This window comes from Pelophylax lessonae, assembly GCF_965119305.1.
Source record: "Pelophylax lessonae genome assembly, chromosome: 4".
In the NCBI taxonomy this organism is placed as follows: Eukaryota; Metazoa; Chordata; class Amphibia; order Anura; family Ranidae; genus Pelophylax; species Pelophylax lessonae.
In genome coordinates this window covers 591,524,355-591,535,548 of record NC_138771.1, presented here as the reverse complement: position 1 = coordinate 591,535,548, position 11,194 = coordinate 591,524,355, and positions in this window count along the sequence as shown.

The following is an 11,194-nucleotide window of genomic DNA, read 5'->3' as shown; positions in this document are numbered from 1 at the left end:
ATGGCCTCTTTCGTGCCTCTTAAGAAGCAGTGGTCCCCCCTGTCCAAAAAGTAGACATGTAACACGACATGGTGGGACGCCTTGGCCACCTGTGCCTGTAACATCTGTTGACAAATCCTATACTGATCCTGAATATGGTGTGCCACGTTGCAATCTAAAGGCGCTAGGATAGTATCAAGGTATCATATAACACCGAGTTGATGCTGCTTATAGTCAGTCTTGGAGAGAATCCTTCCTTGTGTGTCTTAGGGAGTTGGAAGTGCAATGCCGTGAGAGAGGTGGCTGTAGACATAACACTTGATGCGGCGCATAAAGATGCCGTGACCCGGATTCGAACCGGGGTTGCTGCGGCCACAACGCAGAGTACTAACCACTATACGATCACGGCACAGTTGACGAGCCAGGTAGGAGTCGAACCTACAATCTTCTGATCCGTAGTCAGACGCGTTATCCATTGCGCCACTGGCCCTGCACCTGCTTGCTTACTAAGCCTCCACAAAGGTCATTCTAGCTGCAGAAACCAATCGGCACCAGTGCTGCTGTTCCTGAATTAAAGAGCTAACTTTTTGGAGAACTTCTAATGGTAAGGAAAGTGCTCAAGCCTTCTCGGTTGTTGTTGTCAAATCACTGCCTAAGACTGCTCAATTGTTGTAAAATCGCAAAAGGAACAATGTTACAATATCATTCTATGTGGCTGACGGGTGGTATTGAAAGAAACCCCACCCCGTTATAGGATGGTTGTTTCACTTTGACATAGATGGCCTCTTTCGTGCCTCTTAAGAAGCAGTGGTCCCCCCTGTCCAAAAAGTAGACATGTAACACGACATGGTGGGACGCCTTGGCCACCTGTGCCTGTAACATCTGTTGACAAATCCTATACTGATCCTGAATATGGTGTGCCACGTTGCAATCTAAAGGCGCTAGGATAGTATCAAGGTATCATATAACACCGAGTTGATGCTGCTTATAGTCAGTCTTGGAGAGAATCCTTCCTTGTGTGTCTTAGGGAGTTGGAAGTGCAATGCCGTGAGAGAGGTGGCTGTAGACATAACACTTGATGCGGCGCATAAAGATGCCGTGACCCAGATTCGAACCGGGGTTGCTGCGGCCACAACGCAGAGTACTAACCACTATACGATCATGGCACAGTTGACGAGCCAGGTAGGAGTCGAGCCTACAATCTTCTGATCCGTAGTCAGACGCGTTATCCATTGCGCCACTGGCCCTGCACCTGCTGGCTTACTAAGCCTCCACAAAGGTCATTCTAGCTGCAGAAACCAATCGGCACCAGTGCTGCTGTTCCTGAATTAAAGAGCTAACTTTTTGGAGAACTTCTAATGGTAAGGAAAGTGCTCAAGCCTTCTCGGTTGTTGTTGTCAAATCACTGCCTAAGACTGCTCAATTGTTGTAAAATCGCAAAAGGAACAATGTTACAATATCATTCTATGTGGCTGACGGGTGGTATTGAAAGAAACCCCACCCCGTTATAGGATGGTTGTTTCACTTTGACATAGATGGCCTCTTTCGTGCCTCTTAAGAAGCAGTGGTCCCCCCTGTCCAAAAAGTAGACATGTAACACGACATGGTGGGACGCCTTGGCCACCTGTGCCTGTAACATCTGTTGACAAATCCTATACTGATCCTGAATATGGTGTGCCACGTTGCAATCTAAAGGCGCTAGGATAGTATCAAGGTATCATATAACACCGAGTTGATGCTGCTTATAGTCAGTCTTGGAGAGAATCCTTCCTTGTGTGTCTTAGGGAGTTGGAAGTGCAATGCCGTGAGAGAGGTGGCTGTAAACATAACACTTGATGCGGCGCATAAAGATGCCGTGACCCGGATTCGAACCGGGGTTGCTGCGGCCACAACGCAGAGTACTAACCACTATACGATCACGGCACAGTTGACGAGCCAGGTAGGAGTCGAACCTACAATCTTCTGATCCGTAGTCAGACGCGTTATCCATTGCGCCACTGGCCCTGCACCTGCTTGCTTACTAAGCCTCCACAAAGGTCATTCTAGCTGCAGAAACCAATCGGCACCAGTGCTGCTGTTCCTGAATTAAAGAGCTAACTTTTTGGAGAACTTCTAATGGTAAGGAAAGTGCTCAAGCCTTCTCGGTTGTTGTTGTCAAATCACTGCCTAAGACTGCTCAATTGTTGTAAAATCGCAAAAGGAACAATGTTACAATATCATTCTATGTGGCTGACGGGTGGTATTGAAAGAAACCCCACCCCGTTATAGGATGGTTGTTTCACTTTGACATAGATGGCCTCTTTCGTGCCTCTTAAGAAGCAGTGGTCCCCCCTGTCCAAAAAGTAGACATGTAACACGACATGGTGGGACGCCTTGGCCACCTGTGCCTGTAACATCTGTTGACAAATCCTATACTGATCCTGAATATGGTGTGCCACGTTGCAATCTAAAGGCGCTAGGATAGTATCAAGGTATCATATAACACCGAGTTGATGCTGCTTATAGTCAGTCTTGGAGAGAATCCTTCCTTGTGTGTCTTAGGGAGTTGGAAGTGCAATGCCGTGAGAGAGGTGGCTGTAGACATAACACTTGATGCGGCGCATAAAGATGCCGTGACCCGGATTCGAACCGGGGTTGCTGCGGCCACAACGCAGAGTACTAACCACTATACGATCACGGCACAGTTGACGAGCCAGGTAGGAGTCGAACCTACAATCTTCTGATCCGTAGTCAGACGCGTTATCCATTGCGCCACTGGCCCTGCACCTGCTTGCTTACTAAGCCTCCACAAAGGTCATTCTAGCTGCAGAAACCAATCGGCACCAGTGCTGCTGTTCCTGAATTAAAGAGCTAACTTTTTGGAGAACTTCTAATGGTAAGGAAAGTGCTCAAGCCTTCTCGGTTGTTGTTGTCAAATCACTGCCTAAGACTGCTCAATTGTTGTAAAATCGCAAAAGGAACAATGTTACAATATCATTCTATGTGGCTGACGGGTGGTATTGAAAGAAACCCCACCCCGTTATAGGATGGTTGTTTCACTTTGACATAGATGGCCTCTTTCGTGCCTCTTAAGAAGCAGTGGTCCCCCCTGTCCAAAAAGTAGACATGTAACACGACATGGTGGGACGCCTTGGCCACCTGTGCCTGTAACATCTGTTGACAAATCCTATACTGATCCTGAATATGGTGTGCCACGTTGCAATCTAAAGGCGCTAGGATAGTATCAAGGTATCATATAACACCGAGTTGATGCTGCTTATAGTCAGTCTTGGAGAGAATCCTTCCTTGTGTGTCTTAGGGAGTTGGAAGTGCAATGCCGTGAGAGAGGTGGCTGTAGACATAACACTTGATGCGGCGCATAAAGATGCCGTGACCCGGATTCGAACCGGGGTTGCTGCGGCCACAACGCAGAGTACTAACCACTATACGATCACGGCACAGTTGACGAGCCAGGTAGGAGTCGAGCCTACAATCTTCTGATCCGTAGTCAGACGCGTTATCCATTGCGCCACTGGCCCTGCACCTGCTTGCTTACTAAGCCTCCACAAAGGTCATTCTAGCTGCAGAAACCAATCGGCACCAGTGCTGCTGTTCCTGAATTAAAGAGCTAACTTTTTGGAGAACTTCTAATGGTAAGGAAAGTGCTCAAGCCTTCTCGGTTGTTGTTGTCAAATCACTGCCTAAGACTGCTCAATTGTTGTAAAATCGCAAAAGGAACAATGTTACAATATCATTCTATGTGGCTGACGGGTGGTATTGAAAGAAACCCCACCCCGTTATAGGATGGTTGTTTCACTTTGACATAGATGGCCTCTTTCGTGCCTCTTAAGAAGCAGTGGTCCCCCCTGTCCAAAAAGTAGACATGTAACACGACATGGTGGGACGCCTTGGCCACCTGTGCCTGTAACATCTGTTGACAAATCCTATACTGATCCTGAATATGGTGTGCCACGTTGCAATCTAAAGGCGCTAGGATAGTATCAAGGTATCATATAACACCGAGTTGATGCTGCTTATAGTCAGTCTTGGAGAGAATCCTTCCTTGTGTGTCTTAGGGAGTTGGAAGTGCAATGCCGTGAGAGAGGTGGCTGTAGACATAACACTTGATGCGGCGCATAAAGATGCCGTGACCCGGATTCGAACCGGGGTTGCTGCGGCCACAACGCAGAGTACTAACCACTATACGATCACGGCACAGTTGACGAGCCAGGTAGGAGTCGAGCCTACAATCTTCTGATCCGTAGTCAGACGCGTTATCCATTGCGCCACTGGCCCTGCACCTGCTTGCTTACTAAGCCTCCACAAAGGTCATTCTAGCTGCAGAAACCAATCGGCACCAGTGCTGCTGTTCCTGAATTAAAGAGCTAACTTTTTGGAGAACTTCTAATGGTAAGGAAAGTGCTCAAGCCTTCTCGGTTGTTGTTGTCAAATCACTGCCTAAGACTGCTCAATTGTTGTAAAATCGCAAAAGGAACAATGTTACAATATCATTCTATGTGGCTGACGGGTGGTATTGAAAGAAACCCCACCCCGTTATAGGATGGTTGTTTCACTTTGACATAGATGGCCTCTTTCGTGCCTCTTAAGAAGCAGTGGTCCCCCCTGTCCAAAAAGTAGACATGTAACACGACATGGTGGGACGCCTTGGCCACCTGTGCCTGTAACATCTGTTGACAAATCCTATACTGATCCTGAATATGGTGTGCCACGTTGCAATCTAAAGGCGCTAGGATAGTATCAAGGTATCATATAACACCGAGTTGATGCTGCTTATAGTCAGTCTTGGAGAGAATCCTTCCTTGTGTGTCTTAGGGAGTTGGAAGTGCAATGCCGTGAGAGAGGTGGCTGTAGACATAACACTTGATGCGGCGCATAAAGATGCCGTGACCCGGATTCGAACCGGGGTTGCTGCGGCCACAACGCAGAGTACTAACCACTATACGATCACGGCACAGTTGACAAGCCAGGTAGGAGTCGAGCCTACAATCTTCTGATCCGTAGTCAGACGCGTTATCCATTGCGCCACTGGCCCTGCACCTGCTTGCTTACTAAGCCTCCACAAAGGTCATTCTAGCTGCAGAAACCAATCGGCACCAGTGCTGCTGTTCCTGAATTAAAGAGCTAACTTTTTGGAGAACTTCTAATGGTAAGGAAAGTGCTCAAGCCTTCTCGGTTGTTGTTGTCAAATCACTGCCTAAGACTGCTCAATTGTTGTAAAATCGCAAAAGGAACAATGTTACAATATCATTCTATGTGGCTGACGGGTGGTATTGAAAGAAACCCCACCCCGTTATAGGATGGTTGTTTCACTTTGACATAGATGGCCTCTTTCGTGCCTCTTAAGAAGCAGTGGCCCCCCCTGTCCAAAAAGTAGACATGTAACACGACATGGTGGGACGCCTTGGCCACCTGTGCCTGTAACATCTGTTGACAAATCCTATACTGATCCTGAATATGGTGTGCCACGTTGCAATCTAAAGGCGCTAGGATAGTATCAAGGTATCATATAACACCGAGTTGATGCTGCTTATAGTCAGTCTTGGAGAGAATCCTTCCTTGTGTGTCTTAGGGAGTTGGAAGTGCAATGCCGTGAGAGAGGTGGCTGTAGACATAACACTTGATGCGGCGCATAAAGATGCCGTGACCCGGATTCGAACCGGGGTTGCTGCGGCCACAACGCAGAGTACTAACCACTATACGATCACGGCACAGTTGACGAGCCAGGTAGGAGTCGAACCTACAATCTTCTGATCCGTAGTCAGACGCGTTATCCATTGCGCCACTGGCCCTGCACCTGCTTGCTTCCTAAGCCTCCACAAAGGTCATTCTAGCTGCAGAAACCAATCGGCACCAGTGCTGCTGTTCCTGAATTAAAGAGCTAACTTTTTGGAGAACTTCTAATGGTAAGGAAAGTGCTCAAGCCTTCTCGGTTGTTGTTGTCAAATCACTGCCTAAGACTGCTCAATTGTTGTAAAATCGCAAAAGGAACAATGTTACAATATCATTCTATGTGGCTGACGGGTGGTATTGAAAGAAACCCCACCCCGTTATAGGATGGTTGTTTCACTTTGACATAGATGGCCTCTTTCGTGCCTCTTAAGAAGCAGTGGTCCCCCCTGTCCAAAAAGTAGACATGTAACACGACATGGTGGGACGCCTTGGCCACCTGTGCCTGTAACATCTGTTGACAAATCCTATACTGATCCTGAATATGGTGTGCCACGTTGCAATCTAAAGGCGCTAGGATAGTATCAAGGTATCATATAACACCGAGTTGATGCTGCTTATAGTCAGTCTTGGAGAGAATCCTTCCTTGTGTGTCTTAGGGAGTTGGAAGTGCAATGCCGTGAGAGAGGTGGCTGTAGACATAACACTTGATGCGGCGCATAAAGTTGCCGTGACCCGGATTCGAACCGGGGTTGCTGCGGCCACAACGCAGAGTACTAACCACTATACGATCACGGCACAGTTGACGAGCCAGGTAGGAGTCGAACCTACAATCTTCTGATCCGTAGTCAGACGCGTTATCCATTGCGCCACTGGCCCTGCACCTGCTTGCTTACTAAGCCTCCACAAAGGTCATTCTAGCTGCAGAAACCAATCGGCACCAGTGCTGCTGTTCCTGAATTAAAGAGCTAACTTTTTGGAGAACTTCTAATGGTAAGGAAAGTGCTCAAGCCTTCTCGGTTGTTGTTGTCAAATCATTGCCTAAGACTGCTCAATTGTTGTAAAATCGCAAAAGGAACAATGTTACAATATCATTCTATGTGGCTGACGGGTGGTATTGAAAGAAACCCCACCCCGTTATAGGATGGTTGTTTCACTTTGACATAGATGGCCTCTTTCGTGCCTCTTAAGAAGCAGTGGTCCCCCCTGTCCAAAAAGTAGACATGTAACACGACATGGTGGGACGCCTTGGCCACCTGTGCCTGTAACATCTGTTGACAAATCCTATACTGATCCTGAATATGGTGTGCCACGTTGCAATCTAAAGGCGCTAGGATAGTATCAAGGTATCATATAACACCGAGTTGATGCTGCTTATAGTCAGTCTTGGAGAGAATCCTTCCTTGTGTGTCTTAGGGAGTTGGAAGTGCAATGCCGTGAGAGAGGTGGCTGTAGACATAACACTTGATGCGGCGCATAAAGATGCCGTGACCCGGATTCGAACCGGGGTTGCTGCGGCCACAACGCAGAGTACTAACCACTATACGATCACGGCACAGTTGACGAGCCAGGTAGGAGTCGAACCTACAATCTTCTGATCCGTAGTCAGACGCATTATCCATTGCGCCACTGGCCCTGCACCTGCTTGCTTACTAAGCCTCCACAAAGGTCATTCTAGCTGCAGAAACCAATCGGCACCAGTGCTGCTGTTCCTGAATTAAAGAGCTAACTTTTTGGAGAACTTCTAATGGTAAGGAAAGTGCTCAAGCCTTCTCGGTTGTTGTTGTCAAATCACTGCCTAAGACTGCTCAATTGTTGTAAAATCGCAAAAGGAACAATGTTACAATATCATTCTATGTGGCTGACGGGTGGTATTGAAAGAAACCCCACCCCGTTATAGGATGGTTGTTTCACTTTGACATAGATGGCCTCTTTCGTGCCTCTTAAGAAGCAGTGGTCCCCCCTGTCCAAAAAGTAGACATGTAACACGACATGGTGGGACGCCTTGGCCACCTGTGCCTGTAACATCTGTTGACAAATCCTATACTGATCCTGAATATGGTGTGCCACGTTGCAATCTAAAGGCGCTAGGATAGTATCAAGGTATCATATAACACCGAGTTGATGCTGCTTATAGTCAGTCTTGGAGAGAATCCTTCCTTGTGTGTCTTAGGGAGTTGGAAGTGCAATGCCGTGAGAGAGGTGGCTGTAGACATAACACTTGATGCGGCGCATAAAGATGCCGTGACCCGGATTCGAACCGGGGTTGCTGCGGCCACAACGCAGAGTACTAACCACTATACGATCACGGCACAGTTGACGAGCCAGGTAGGAGTCGAACCTACAATCTTCTGATCCGTAGTCAGACGCGTTATCCATTGCGCCACTGGCCCTGCACCTGCACCTGCACCTGCACCTGCACCTGCACCTGCTTGCTTACTAAGCCTCCACAAAGGTCATTCTAGCTGCAGAAACCAATCGGCACCAGTGCTGCTGTTCCTGAATTAAAGAGCTAACTTTTTGGAGAACTTCTAATGGTAAGGAAAGTGCTCAAGCCTTCTCGGTTGTTGTTGTCAAATCACTGCCTAAGACTGCTCAATTGTTGTAAAATCGCAAAAGGAACAATGTTACAATATCATTCTATGTGGCTGACGGGTGGTATTGAAAGAAACCCCACCCCGTTATAGGATGGTTGTTTCACTTTGACATAGATGGCCTCTTTCGTGCCTCTTAAGAAGCAGTGGTCCCCCCTGTCCAAAAAGTAGACATGTAACACGACATGGTGGGACGCCTTGGCCACCTGTGCCTGTAACATCTGTTGACAAATCCTATACTGATCCTGAATATGGTGTGCCACGTTGCAATCTAAAGGCGCTAGGATAGTATCAAGGTATCATATAACACCGAGTTGATGCTGCTTATAGTCAGTCTTGGAGAGAATCCTTCCTTGTGTGTCTTAGGGAGTTGGAAGTGCAATGCCGTGAGAGAGGTGGCTATAGACATAACACTTGATGCGGCGCATAAAGATGCCGTGACCCGGATTCGAACCGGGGTTGCTGCGGCCACAACGCAGAGTACTAACCACTATACGATCACGGCACAGTTGACGAGCCAGGTAGGAGTCGAACCTACAATCTTCTGATCCGTAGTCAGACGCGTTATCCATTGCGCCACTGGCCCTGCACCTGCTTGCTTACTAAGCCTCCACAAAGGTCATTCTAGCTGCAGAAACCAATCGGCACCAGTGCTGCTGTTCCTGAATTAAAGAGCTAACTTTTTGGAGAACTTCTAATGGTAAGGAAAGTGCTCAAGCCTTCTCGGTTGTTGTTGTCAAATCACTGCCTAAGACTGCTCAATTGTTGTAAAATCGCAAAAGGAACAATGTTACAATATCATTCTATGTGGCTGACGGGTGGTATTGAAAGAAACCCCACCCCGTTATAGGATGGTTGTTTCACTTTGACATAGATGGCCTCTTTCGTGCCTCTTAAGAAGCAGTGGTCCCCCCTGTCCAAAAAGTAGACATGTAACACGACATGGTGGGACGCCTTGGCCACCTGTGCCTGTAACATCTGTTGACAAATCCTATACTGATCCTGAATATGGTGTGCCACGTTGCAATCTAAAGGCGCTAGGATAGTATCAAGGTATCATATAACACCGAGTTGATGCTGCTTATAGTCAGTCTTGGAGAGAATCCTTCCTTGTGTGTCTTAGGGAGTTGGAAGTGCAATGCCGTGAGAGAGGTGGCTGTAGACATAACACTTGATGCGGCGCATAAAGATGCCGTGACCCGGATTCGAACCGGGGTTGCTGCGGCCACAACGCAGAGTACTAACCACTATACGATCACGGCACAGTTGACGAGCCAGGTAGGAGTCGAACCTACAATCTTCTGATCCGTAGTCAGACGCGTTATCCATTGCGCCACTGGCCCTGCACCTGCTTGCTTACTAAGCCTCCACAAAGGTCATTCTAGCTGCAGAAACCAATCGGCACCAGTGCTGCTGTTCCTGAATTAAAGAGCTAACTTTTTGGAGAACTTCTAATGGTAAGGAAAGTGCTCAAGCCTTCTCGGTTGTTGTTGTCAAATCACTGCCTAAGACTGCTCAATTGTTGTAAAATCGCAAAAGGAACAATGTTACAATATCATTCTATGTGGCTGACGGGTGGTATTGAAAGAAACCCCACCCCGTTATAGGATGGTTGTTTCACTTTGACATAGATGGCCTCTTTCGTGCCTCTTAAGAAGCAGTGGTCCCCCCTGTCCAAAAAGTAGACATGTAACACGACATGGTGGGACGCCTTGGCCACCTGTGCCTGTAACATCTGTTGACAAATCCTATACTGATCCTGAATATGGTGTGCCACGTTGCAATCTAAAGGCGCTAGGATAGTATCAAGGTATCATATAACACCGAGTTGATGCTGCTTATAGTCAGTCTTGGAGAGAATCCTTCCTTGTGTGTCTTAGGGAGTTGGAAGTGCAATGCCGTGAGAGAGGTGGCTGTAGACATAACACTTGATGCGGCGCATAAAGATGCCGTGACCCGGATTCGAACCGGGGTTGCTGCGGCCACAACGCAGAGTACTAACCACTATACGATCACGGCACAGTTGACGAGCCAGGTAGGAGTCGAACCTACAATCTTCTGATCCGTAGTCAGACGCGTTATCCATTGCGCCACTGGCCCTGCACCTGCTTGCTTACTAAGCCTCCACAAAGGTCATTCTAGCTGCAGAAACCAATCGGCACCAGTGCTGCTGTTCCTGAATTAAAGAGCTAACTTTTTGGAGAACTTCTAATGGTAAGGAAAGTGCTCAAGCCTTCTCGGTTGTTGTTGTCAAATCACTGCCTAAGACTGCTCAATTGTTGTAAAATCGCAAAAGGAACAATGTTACAATATCATTCTATGTGGCTGACGGGTGGTATTGAAAGAAACCCCACCCCGTTATAGGATGGTTGTTTCACTTTGACATAGATGGCCTCTTTCGTGCCTCTTAAGAAGCAGTGGTCCCCCCTGTCCAAAAAGTAGACATGTAACACGACATGGTGGGACGCCTTGGCCACCTGTGCCTGTAACATCTGTTGACAAATCCTATACTGATCCTGAATATGGTGTGCCACGTTGCAATCTAAAGGCGCTAGGATAGTATCAAGGTATCATATAACACCGAGTTGATGCTGCTTATAGTCAGTCTTGGAGAGAATCCTTCCTTGTGTGTCTTAGGGAGTTGGAAGTGCAATGCCGTGAGAGAGGTGGCTGTAGACATAACACTTGATGCGGCGCATAAAGATGCCATGACCCGGATTCGAACCGGGGTTGCTGCGGCCACAACGCAGAGTACTAACCACTATACGATCACGGCACAGTTGACGAGCCAGGTAGGAGTCGAACCTACAATCTTCTGATCCGTAGTCAGACGCGTTATCCATTGCGCCACTGGCCCTGCACCTGCACCTGCTTGCTTGCTTACTAAGCCTCCACAAAGGTCATTCTAGCTGCAGAAACCAATCGGCACCAGTGCTGCTGTTCCTGAATTAAAG